Genomic DNA, 13,660 nt, shown 5'->3' on the forward strand with positions numbered 1-13,660 from the left:
CAGATATTTTCTCCCAGGTTGTCTTTTTGCTTTGTTTATGGTTTCCTTTGCTGTGCAAAACATTATCAAGTTTGATTATTTTGTTTCTTTAAACTTCTGTATTTGATTTATTGATTTGGCTGCCTCAGGTCTCATGCCTTAGTTGTGGCATGTGGGATCTTTGCTGCATCACGCAGGATCTTTTGAGGCAGCACATAGACCCTGTAGCACTTCAGTAGCTGCGGCACTCAAACTCTCTGGTTGTAGCACACGGACTTGGGAGTGCACAAGCTCAGTAGTCGTAGTTCACGGGCTCAGTTGCTCCACAGCATGTGGAATCTTAGTTCCCTGACCAGGGATTGAACCCGAGTCCCCTGCATTGCAAGGCAGATTCTCAATCACTGAACAGACCACTAGGGAAGTCCTCTGTTTTTATTTTTGTTTCTATCACCTTGGGAGACTGACCTAAGAAGACACTGCTGCAGTGTATGTCAGAGACTATTTAGACTGTGTCCTCTGGTAGAAATTTTATGGTGTCATATCTTATATTTAAATCTTTAAGCCATTCTGAGTTTCTTTTTTGTATATGGTTTGAGAGTGTATTCTAACTTCATTAACTCACTTGCTGAAGAGACTGTCTTTTCTCCATTATATATTCTTGCCTACGTTGTCAAAGATTAATTGACCATAGGTGTATGTGTTTATTTCTGCGTTTTCTATCCTGTTCTATTGAGCCATTTGGCTGGTTTTGTGCCAATACCACCCTGTTTTGCTTACTGTAACTTCATAGTATTGTCCAAAGTCTAAGAGAATTATGCCTCCAGCTTTGTTGTTTTTCCTCAGGTTTACTGTGGGAATTCTGGGTCTTTCGTGGTTTGATATAAATTTTAGGAATATTTGTTCTAGTTCTGTGAAAACGTCATGGATAATTTGTTAGGGATTACATTCAATCTGTAGATTGCTTAGGGTAGTATGGCCATTTTAATATATGACTGAAATTTAAATTAGGCATTAAGCTTCCTGGCTGGGGAAACAAAGGACACTTGTTCTAATATATGCCTCTCACTACTAGAAAGAAATAAGTATATCAGTTCCTTCAAGAAAATAAAAGTTCTAATGTTCTCCTCCTACTTCAACCAGAATAGCATCTGAATAATATGGTCTTAGAGGAAGAATTTCATGACTCTTGCCCCCATATACAAAACTTGTAAAACTATAGGTGATCTTCCCTGAGTATCATTTCTTTGGGCTAGATTTCTGATACAAAGTGAAGAGCAGAAAATTCAATATATATTCTCTGAGGAACTCAGAGAACTCTGAGAACAGAAGGGAATCCCAGGGGGATCTAGGCAAAGCAGGCTTTTCTCCAGGAAAAGCAGTTTTGGAATGTTCCCAGCATTTATTTTCACTATCTAAGTTGTCTTGCAAAGTTACATTTTATGGCTTCTAGCCCATCTTGATCACGAGTTTGGACAGTGCTCCTCTGTATTTGCCAGCATCTCTACTGAATAGTGACTGCTACTGCTTTTGTAGCCATGAAACTTTCCCAACAAGTATTACAATATCTTCAGTAGAGCAGAAAGGAATAATCAACCACAAAGGGACCTGGAAGTGATTTTAATCATGAAGAATGACTCTGCAAGATGACTACAGTACTTAGCTAATGTGATGTGCAGGTTTTTCTATCCTAGAACAGCCAATCAACTCAGTTCACTGAACAGACATGATCATTGGTAAAGAATGCATGTATTTGTTGGAGTCTAGTAAGTTTTATGAGAGTGAAAGAATAGTTCTGGCATATATGTAAAATATCAGCATTTGTGGGGGAAAGCAACCATAGGAAACAAAATGGAAAAAAACACACAAAAAGTAAAATTTTAAAAGTTAAATACCGTTCAAGAACCACTAATACATCCTCAGTAAGATGCCATGATAAAAGCCTTCTCTTATAGAGTTAACTACGTGAACTAAAGCATATTTTTGGTATTCATGATAGGGTCTAAAGGGAAAAGCCACCATCCTTTAAAACACAAAGGTAATAATGTAAGTGTTCTCCTTATTCTCCCAATATAATGGGTTTCAGAGTGTTTTAGGGAAAACTTCAATTGTAAAAATACTCATAGAATGGGAAAAACAGAGAACAGGTATAAAAAGGCAGTTGGTAGGCACAAAAAGCACAAACTATAGAAGAAAAGATTAATAAATTTAGACATTAAAAATAAAAATGTCTATTCATCAGAAGATGCTATAGCAATAATTAAAACTTCTTTTCATTGAAAGACACTGATAATAAATATTACATAGTGCTTCCTAGGATTGAGGCACTGTTCTACATCTGTTACATTTTTGCCTAATAATATTTAATATTTACTTAATAATAATAATGCATACTTGCTTATAATATTGCCTTTGTTTAACAGATGAGGAAATTGAGGCACAGAAGATTTTTTAAGTGAAAAAACAAGCCATGGACCAGGAGAATATATCCAACACACACACAGAACTCCTGCAAAACAATAAACAGAATAAAGATAACTGAACAGAAAAATGGGCAAAGGGAATGAACAGAAGAGAAAACCCTGGTGGTCAGTAAAATGTAAAAGATGCACAATCACAGTAGGCATCAGAAATGCATAGTAGAACAGTGCATGAGACAGCATTCCCAGTGCATCCAACCTGCAAATAAGACTGAGTATGGTAAGAATGTAGAAGAACGGGAACATCATTACACAGGTGGCAGCAGAAATGGACACACCATTTTGAAGAACAATTTGACATTATCTAGTCAAGTTGAGGGCTTTCCAGGTGGCTCAGTGGCAAAGAATCTGCCTGCCAATGCAGGAGACGCAGGTTCGACCCCTGGGTCGGGAAGATCCCTTGGAGAAGCAAATGGCAACCCACTCTGGTATTCTTGCCTGGAAATCCCATGAAAGAGGAGCCTGGTGGGCTGCCGTCCATGGGGCTGCAGAAGAGCCAGGCACGACTGAGCAACTAAAGAGCATCAACAGCAAAGTTGAACAAGCTCGTCCCTTACTATTCAGTAATACCACTCCCAAACATGCATTCTCAGAAGTACCAGCTTGTGAGCATAAGGAGACATGAGCAATAACGCCCATTGAGCAGTATTTATAATGGCTAGTTATTGGAAGCTGTCTTTATTTCTACCGATAGGAGATAAAATGTAGTTGATTTGGTGCAGACTGACACGCTGCCGTGAAGATTAATGAGGAGGACCTGTCAGCTTGTGTCTCTGTGAACCTTCTCCTCCACCCCTGCCCTCTTCTCACTGTTTCCTGGGTTTACTGGACACTTTTCTCCACATGGTCTTACTATGAAAAAGGCAAGAAAATGAACTTTCTGTTAATTGAATTACAGTGAAGTAATATGGAGTTTCTCCATATTTTTCTCTCTCAGATTATCCAACATTTTTTTAAATTAGAAAGTCTCTAAAATCCTTTAGTCACATATTTATTCACAATTCTTGCTCTCCTTCCAGAGAGCTAACCACATCCACATGTTGGCTTGTTTTATTCTGTGGCAGCCTTATTTCAAAATCACCAGGTAAGGGACATCTCACTGTGGCCTCCAGATAGAAATAACACTCTTCCATGTGCTGAGTTTTGAAAGTTAATTAGAGTTTGCCTGGCAGAGTGTGGCAGGTAAGGGAGTTCCAGCTGGAAGAATAAAAATGTGTGAAAGTCCAGAGACGGGAAGCAGCTGGGTGGTTGAAGAACCTCTGGGCAATTTACAGAGCTCTCAGTGTGACTGCAGGAGGGTCAAGGCCAAGCCCGCCCGAATGGAGGGGTGACAGATGGGAGGGGAAGGGCTTTGCATTTGGGGAGGAGCTAAGGAGCACGTTAAACAGGCGTGTTGGGACTTCCCTGTGTTACTGTGGTTAAGACTGTGCTTCCAATCCTGTGGTCCAGGAACTAAGATCCCATCTTCCATGTGGTGTGGCTCCCTCCCACCCCCAAAAAGATAAATAAAATAAATTAAGGAAAAAAGCAAACATATCGTTTCCTCTTTGTACTTTCACCCCTCTGCTTTCGCACTGCTTCTCCTGAGCTTTTTTCATCATAACCATAACAAATCATGTCAGCGCCTTGATTTTGAAAAATAATTGCTGAAACGACCCCAGTTTTGAAGAAGGTGCTCAGGAGGAGCACTCTTTCTTTTGCTCTCCACTGTGTATCTCTCTGAAAAGTGGCTGGACACGGATGGAGGTACTGGCCTGGCTACATGGAGCCTGGGACAACGTGCTAAAGGCTGGGGCTTGACCTGGTCTGTGATGTGCCCAGTAAAAGGTTTTAGGAAGGGATTAATCCCAAAAAACCCTACACTTTTTAGAGCAAACACACACCCCTATACACACATAAACATATACGTGCATGAATAGATAGATACACTGTATTTAGAGGCACTAGATAGATTCTCCACAAATGTATCAAGCATGTATGTTAAATATATACACAATTGCTTAGTTTACTATATTCACACACATATGGTGTGTTTTATATATATATATATATACACACACACATATAAGTATGTAGGTGGCAAGAATACACAGAAGAAGTATACAAAAAAGACCTTCACTACCCAGGTAATCATGATAGTGTGATTACTCGCTTAGAGCCAGGCATCCTGGAATGTGAAGTGGGCCTTAGGAAGCATCACTATGAACAAAGCTAGTGTAGGTAATGGGATTCCAGCTGAGCTATTTCAAATCCTAAAGGATGATGCTGTGAAAGTGCTGCACTCAATCTGCCAGCAAATTTGGAAAACTCAGCAGAGGCCACAGGATTGGAAAAGGTGAGTTTTCATTCCAATCCCAAAGCAAGGCAATGCCAAAGAATGTTCAAACTACCACACAGTTGCACTCCTCTCACACGCTAGCAAAGTAATGCTCAAAATTCTCCAAGCCAGTCTTGAACAATACATGAACTGTGAAGTTCCAGATGTTCAAGCTGGATTTAGAAAAGGCAGAGGAACCAGTGATCAAATTGCCAACATCTGCTGGATCATCGAAAAAGTGAGAGAGTTCCAGAAAAGCATCTACTTCTGCTTTATTGACTATGCCAAAGCCTTTAACTGTGTGCATCACAATAGACTGGAAAATTCAAGAGTTGGGAATACCAGACCACCTGACCTGCCTCCTGAGAGATATGTATGCAAGTCAAGAAGCAACAGTTAGAACTGGACATGGAACAGCAGACTGGTTCCAAATAGGAAAAGGAGTACATCAAGGCAGTATATTGTCACCCTGCTTATTTAACTTATATGCAAAGTACATTATGAGAAATGCTGGACTGGATGAAGCACAAGCTGGAATCAAGATTGCTGGGAGAAATATCAATAACCTCAGATATGTGGATGACACCACCCTTAGGGCAAAAAGTGAAGAACTAAAGAGCCTCTTGATGAAAGTGAAAGAGGAGAGTGAAAAAGTTGGCTTAAATCTCAACATTCAGAAAACTAAGATCATGGCACCCAGTCCTATCACTTCATGGCAAATAGATGGGGAAACAATGGAAACAGTGACAGACTTTATTTTTGGGGGCTCCAAAATCACTGCAGATGATGACTGCAGCCATGAAATTAAAAGATGCTTCCTCTTTGGAAGAAAAGCTATGACCAACCTAGACAGTGTATTAAAAAGCAGAGACATTACTCTGCCAACAAAGGTCTGTCTAGTCAAAGCTATGGTTTTTCCAGTAGTCATGTATGGATGTGAGTGTTGGACTATAAAGAAAGAGGAGTGCCAAAGAATTGATGCTTTTGAACTGTAGTGTTGGAGAAGGTTCTTGAAAGTCTCTTGGACTGCAAGGAGATCCAACCTGTCCATACTAAAGGAGATCAGTCCTGAATATTCATTGGAAGGACTGATGCTGAAGCTGAAGCTCCAACTCCAACACCTGATATATGAAGAACAAACTCATTAGAAAAGGCCCTGATGCTGGGAAAGATTGAAGGCAGGAGGAGAAGGGGACGACAGAGGAAGAAATGGTTGGATGGCATCACTGACACGAAGGACATGAGTTTGAGTAAACTCCTGGAGTTAGTGATGGACAGGGAAGCCTGGTGTGCTGCAGTCCATGGGGTCACAAAGAGTCGGACACAACTGAGCGACTGAACTGAACTGATACATGTATACAGTGGAGAGTGTATATATATATATAAAGAATATGACATTGTATGTGTGTATGTAATATGTGTATATGTATATCTATATTCTGTATAAAGGGAGAAACAAACAGCTGGAGAGAGAGAGGCAGAAACATGGAGAAACTGGATGGATACCTACTCACAGTGCTAACAATGGCTACCTCTGAAGGCAGATTGGAGAGAGGACTTTCACTTCCTATATATACCTTACCAGAGTATTTGAATTTGATGCAAGAGCATACACTGATTTTGTAATACAGAAATCTCAAAAGCATAAAAATTTAGGGAGTATTGTGTAGATATGGGGACTTCCTCAGTGGCTCAGGGGTAAAGAATCTGCAGGAGATGCAGGAGACCGGGTTTGATCCCTGGGTTGGGAAGATCCCCTGGAGAAAGGAATGGCTACCCACTCCAGTATTCTTGCCTGGAGAATCCCCATGGACAGAGGAGCCTGGTGGGCTAGTCCATGGGGTCACAAAGAGTCAGACATGACCGAGTGACTAAGCGCACTACACAGTGCTAGACAGTAAGAGCTTGTTGTTTATCCCTTTAATATATAAACACTTGCATCTGCTAATCCAAAACTCCCAATCCATCCCTCCCCACCTCTCTTGGCAACCGCAAGTTTCTGTTTCATAGATAAGTTCATTATTATCATATTTTAGATTCTGCATGTAAGTGATATCATATAGTATTTGCCTTTCTCTTTCTGACTTATTTCACTTTCTATGATAATCTCTGGGTCCATCTATGTTGCTGCAAATGGTATAATTTCATTCTTTTTATGGCTGAGTAGTATTCCATTGTATATATGTACCACATATTTTTCATCCATTCATCCATCAATGAACAGTTATGTTTCTTCCATGTCTTGGCCACTGTGAGTAGTGCTACTCTGAATACAGGAGTGCATGTAAGTTTTCAAATTATAGTTTTCTCTGGATACACGTCCAGGCATGGAATTGCAAAATCACATTGGCAACTCTGGGCTTCCCTGGTGACTCAGATGGTAAAGAACACGCCTGCAATGTGGGAGACCTAGGTTCAGTCCCTGGGTTGAGACGATCCCCTGGAGGAGGCATGGGAACCCACTCCAGTATTCTGGCCTGGAGAATCCCCATGGACAGAGGAGCCTGGGGGGCTACAGTCCTTGGGGTCCCAAAGAGTCAGACACGACTGAACGACTAAGCACAGCCCAGCAATGTCAACGTTATTTTTAGTTATCGAGGAACCTCCATACTGTTTTCCATAGTAGCTGCACTAATTTACACTCCCGCCAATGGTGCAGGAGGGTTCCCTTTTCCCCACACCCTCTTCAGCATGTTATTTGTAGACTTTTTAATGTTGACCATTCTGATCAGTATAAGGTGATACCTCATTGTAGTTTTGATCTGTATTTCTCTAATAATAATACTGAACATCTTTTCATGTGCCTCTAAACAATATAATTTGGTGTTCTGCATGTCAGTGTCTACTTCATGAAATTTCAACCTTGGTGACTACCAGGGGAAATTTCAAAAAAATATAGTTCCCATGTACTGTATATTTGAAGGTTACTTGGATCTTAAAAGTAGATCTTAAAAGTTTTCATCACAAAAAATGAAAATGTGTAACTATGTATGATAAATGATGTTAACTAGACTTATTGTGGTGCTCATTTCTCAATATATTGAATTCTTGTTGTACACCTGAAACCAACATAATTATGCATCAATTTAAAAAAACCAAAAAGAACCCCCAAAACAAACAAACAAACCAGTTTTTAGAGCTACTTGCAGAGATTTTGTTTCAATTGTTTCAAGTTGGAGCGTAGGCCCTTCATTTTAAAAGATCCTCTGGTTAACTTAGCATGCAGCCAGGATTGAAGTTTTACAGAGCTTGTCCTTCCCGCAAGAGATTTCCTTTGAACTCCTTCATGAGAGAGATCAAAGACTTCACATGGATTCACTTGAGATTGAGTTCTCTTGGCCATCTGGCTGACTTTCTGGGTCTTCCTCATTTCCACCAAGATTCTAATAATATTTAAACCCCAACACTCCCATCCCTTTATGCCCTTTCCTTACACACGGGTCAGGAGCTTTATTCTTATCTCAGTTTTCTCACATTTTAAAAAGCTTTGGACATAAGTTTGACAAATTATAATGCATTTGTCATTTTGCTTTTACAGTTCACTGTAAATGTCTTTATAATACTTCTTTCAACTTTATTGCTCTTTTATTTTTCAAAAATATACTATTTATGTAAAAACATACTGGGGGAATTTCCTGACATTTTAGTGGTTAGGACTCCAAGCTCTCATTGCTGAGGGCCCAAGTTCAATCCTTGGTCAGGTAACTAAGAACCCATATGCTGCATGGCCAAACAAAACAAACAAAAATACAGGTATATGTGTATTGCATACACATAAGTACATACACACATGTGTGTGTATCCATATATCTATTGTTATGAACATTCCTTTTTTTTTTTTCTGCTTGTTCTTGGATCTTCCAAACATACAGAAGAATATATATAAGAAGTAAATAGTCAATAAATAGAAGCATAAATCCAAATGGCCAATAAACACATGAAAATATTCTAAATCTCATTATACTTAGGAAAATGCATAGTATATATAATGACTGATTCACATTGTTGTATGACAGAAACCAAAACAACATTATAAAGCAGTTATCTTTCAATTAAAAGATAAAAATAAATGATCACACACACAGAAAAAGCCCAGAATTCACTGCTGAATTCTACAAAACATTTAATGAATTAACAAAAATCCTTCTCACAACTGTCAAAAAATAAGAGAGACAACTTATAATTCATTCTGTGAGTTCAGTATTACTCTGATAACAAAGCCAGACAAAGACATCACAAGAAAAGAAAACTTCAGACCAGTATCACCTATGATCGTGGGTGCAAAAATCCTCTACAAATGTTGGAGAGTCAAGTCCAGCAGCACATAAGGAATATACACCATGACCAAGTGGGATTTATCCCATGAATGTGAGGACTGGTTCAACATATGAAAGTCAATCAATGTAATACATGACATTAATAAAATAATAGATCATCTCAACAGACAAAAAAAACCCCTACATTTGACAAAATCCAACACCCTTTTATGATAAAAACACTCAACAAAGTAGGAGGGAATTTCCTCAGCCTGATAAAGGGCACCCATGAAAAGCCTGCAGCTTATATCATACTTAATGGTAAAAGACTGAAAATATTCCTCATAAAATCAGGAACAAGATAGAAATATCTGGTGTCATTATTTCTCTTCAACGTTGTACTGGAGGTCCTAGCCAGGGCAACTAGGTGAGAAAAAGAAAAAAGGGAAATTGAGGTTGGAAGGGAGAAAATAAATTTGTTTCTATTTGTAGATGACATGATCTTGCACATAGAAAACCCTAAAAAAAAAGAAAAACCAGAACAAAAAATGATTAGAGTTGATAAACAAGTTAACCAAAGTTTCAAGAGGGGATTCTCTGATGGTCCTCTGATTAGGACTCCAAGCTTCTGTTGGGGGAGCAGGTTCCATCCTGGTTGGGAAACTCAGATTCAGCAAGCTACATAGCAAAAAAAACAGAAAAAGTTGCAGAATACAAGATCAGTATACCAACATCAACTTTATTTCTGTGTACTAGTAGTAAACAAATTGAAAATTGAATTAAGAAAACAATTTCATGTATAATAGCATATGAAAGAAAAAATAAATTTAACTAAGGAAGTACAGGATTTGCACACTGCAAACTATAATAATGGAGTAAAAAAAGGATTTAAAGAAGCAAAAAGATATTTTGTGCTTACATACTAAAGCACATAATGTTAAGATGACAGTATTCCTCAAATGTAATCTGTATCAAGAATTTAATTGTTTTTTTTAATAGAAATGGACAAATTAATTCTAAAGTCCATATGTATTTTGCACATGGGGTGGTTGGCAGACTGTGCTCAGAGACTGAGATTGTCCTTGCCCAATATTTATGTGTTTATTTGACATAGGTTTATTGCAGCAATTATAATAATTTCACAAGCCAACAACATATAGGATAATGTCTCTTAATAAGTCAATGAAGAAATAACATACTCCAAACAAATGATAGATTAATGACACTATTGTTCTAGGCAAGGAAGGTAAAAGAAAGTCCAAATGTAGTTCACAGTGTACCTTTATGCAAATTGGTTCTCAGGAGAGGCAGCTTAATCAACAGCAAGCTGACATGCAGCTGCCCGCAGAACAAAAGTGAAAAGCTCCCTGTTGCTAGAACATATTGCTAGCAACCGTGGCACAGATGTTGGGGGCAAGATGATCTCCTTTGGGCCTCTGCGTGGCTTTTGGCACTGTGGATAAAAGAGTTACCTTTCCCATGGCAGGAGCTAATGCCCTAAGCTCTTCAGAGGGCTATTTAGATCAGTAAAGGGTGGCCTTACCCATACCTAACCCTCTTGGATAGCCCTCACCCTAGGTATTTACGGTCTAAATGTCCTCTCATCATAGTTGCTTTTTCATATGTACTTATCAGCAACTCCAGACATGGATGATGACATCCTAACATACAATTTCACTTCAATATCAAAACAACAGCTTCACTCAGGCTTTCCTGGTGGTCCAGAGTTTCCAATGCAGGGGGCACAGCTTCCACCCCTGGCTGGGGAGGTAAGATCCCACATGTGCCATGGCATGACAAAAAAAAACCCCAAAAAAACAAAAAAATTCACTCTTAAAAACAACTTCATTTTTGTCAGAAGTAAGTGGATTTAAAATCGTGTCAAGGGACTTCCCTGGTGGTCCAGTGGTTAAGAATCTATCCGCCAAAAATGCGGCCAGCATAGATGGGTTCTGGTCAGGGAACTAAGATCCCACATGCCACGGGGCAGCTAAGCCACAGCTACTGAAGCCTGAGTGCTCTAGAGCCCAAGGTCCACAGCAAGAGAGGCCAGTTCAGTGAGAAGCCCCAGCACTGCAACTAGGGAGAAGCCTCCATTTGCCGCACCTAGAGAAAGCCTGGGGCTTCCATGATAGCTCGGCTGGTAACGAATCTGCCTGCAAGGCAGGAGACCTGGGCTTGATACCTGGGTTGGGAAGATCCCCTGGAGAGGGGATAGGCTACCCACTCCAGTATTCTTGGGCTTCCCTAGTGGCTCAGATTGAAAAGAATCTGCCTGTAATGCAGAAGACCTGAGTTAGATCCCTGAGTTGGGAAAATCCCCTGGAGGAGGGCATGGCTACCCACCCCAGTATTCTGGCCTGGAGAATCCCCATGGACAGAGGAGCCTGGCAGGCTCCAGTCCTTGGGGTTGCAGAGTCAGACACGACTGAGCGACTAAGCACAGCCCAGCACAGAGGAAGCCTGGGCACAGCAACGAAGAGCCTGTGCACCCTGCCGCCAAAAGGAAAAAATGATTATGTCAAGCCCCTACACAACAAGATGGCGATGTCAAACAATCTTTAAATGACTGGTGTCCAATAGTAGGAGAAGGCAACTATATTATGGCATTTTTATACAGTGAAATGATACACAGAAATCCAAAGGAAGAAGCTACTACCATATTCCACAACACATAATGCTGAGCAAAAATGTCAGACAAAAAAAGTTCATACTGCGTTATTCGGTTTAAATGAAATTCAAAATGAATTTCAAAACATCTATGATGTCAGGTGTCAAAATGATGGTTACCTCTTGGGAGAGGTATGGTCTGGGGCAGGGAATGGGGGAGCTTGGTGACACGCTGGAAATGTTCCCTATCTTGCTTTGGGTGGTAGCTATCTAGGTGTCCACATTTTAAAAATTCATTGAACTGTGCAATTAATCTTAGACCTCTTATTTACTTTCCCATAAAAGTGATGCCTTAGTTCAAAATTAAGTATCAGAATTATATTAAAAAAATTTTTTTCCTTTTATTGAATGCCTACTTTGTGTCACTGCGCTGCCTCTTTTATTTCTCTATTTGGCTGCCCTGGGTCTTCACTGGTGTTCTGGGCTTTCTCTAGTAGTGGTGAGCGGGGGCTACTCCTCATTGCAGTGCCCGGGCTTCTCACTGGGGTGGCCTCCCCAGTTGTGGAGCGTGGGCTCTAGGTGCATGAACTTCAGTAGTTCATGGCTCAGTCTTGGGCTTTGTTGCGCCATAGGATGTGTAATCTTCCTGGACCAGGGATCGAACCTGTGTCCCCTACATTGGCAGGCAGATTCTTATCACTGTACCACTGGGGAAGTCCAAAACCAGAAGTTTAAATCCCTTCACTTTGTCTCATCTGAGTTTCTCTGTCTGTAAATTATCTCACTCTCTTAATAAAGGTGATGCATGCGTGCATGTTATGCTGCTTCAGTCATGTCCAACTCTGCGATGCTATGGACTGTATAGCCTGCCAGGCTCCTCTGTCCATGGAATTCTCCAGGCCAGAATACTGCCATACCCTCCTCCAGGGATCTTCCCAACCCAGGGATCCAACATGTGTCTCTTACGTCTCCTGCATTGGCAAGTGGATTCTTTACCACTAGCACCACCTGGGAAGCCTCAATAAAGGTGATGCCTATGGTGCTTATTTCGGAGAAGGCAACAGCACCCCACTCCAGTACTCTTGCCTGGAAAATCCCATGGACGGAGGAGCCTGGTAGGCTGCAGTCCATGGGGTCTCAAAGAGTCAGACACGACTGAGCGACTTCACTTTCACTTTTCACTTTCATGCATTGGGGAAGGAAATGGCAGCCCACTCCAGTGTTCTTGCCTGGAGAATCTCAGGGAAGGGAGCCTGGTGGGCTGCCGTCTATGCGGTCACACAGAGTCAGACACGACTGAAGCGACTTAGCAATGGTGCTTATTTAAAATGCAAGGCCCCATTGCAGATGTGCTGGATTGGAATATCTAGAGAGACTCGGGCCTGCGCATGTCTAACCTTGAAACTGAAGCGCACGAGGAGCCTGCACACTAAAGGCCTGGTCCCGGCCCAGCCCCCGCCCCGCACTTAGCTCCACTGTAGCATTTTCAAACCAAGGCCAAGCTGAAAAATTGAGAGACATTGTGTATTGTTTCCGCCTTGACGTGGGGGAAGCAGAAGACTGTCCCCCTTCTAAGCCTTGGCAGGACATGCCTTTCATTGCTGGATGTGCCTTTGTTTGGACTGAAAGTTCATCTCTTTTTGTTCCTTTCCAATATAAAAGAAATCAAGTGTTTTGCCTGGTCTTTTTTTATTTTCCCCTAATTATCCTAGTTGAGCTGGAGTATTGAGAGTTTCATAGGTTTTTATTTGTTTTACTGCTTGATTTTTGGTTTTGAAGTTGGGGTAAAGGAGTCTTTGCTTTTATGTTTTCTTGAGTACAATATCTACTGCTTCCACATGGAAAGCATTTTTAGTTCCAGCATTATCTGCAGAACAAAATTTAGTTGTTAATCAGATCTCTCCTCTCTGTCTCCCTGAAAGCAGGAAATAAATCTTCCTGTGAAAGATGCCTTCCCTGCGCTGGGAGGTAGAAAGACATCTTTAACAGCAGAAGTAGAGAATTTGGGGCTTGAGTTGTTG

The sequence above is a fragment of the Dama dama genome, chromosome 25, assembly GCF_033118175.1.
Source record: "Dama dama isolate Ldn47 chromosome 25, ASM3311817v1, whole genome shotgun sequence".
NCBI lineage: Eukaryota > Metazoa > Chordata > Mammalia > Artiodactyla > Cervidae > Dama > Dama dama.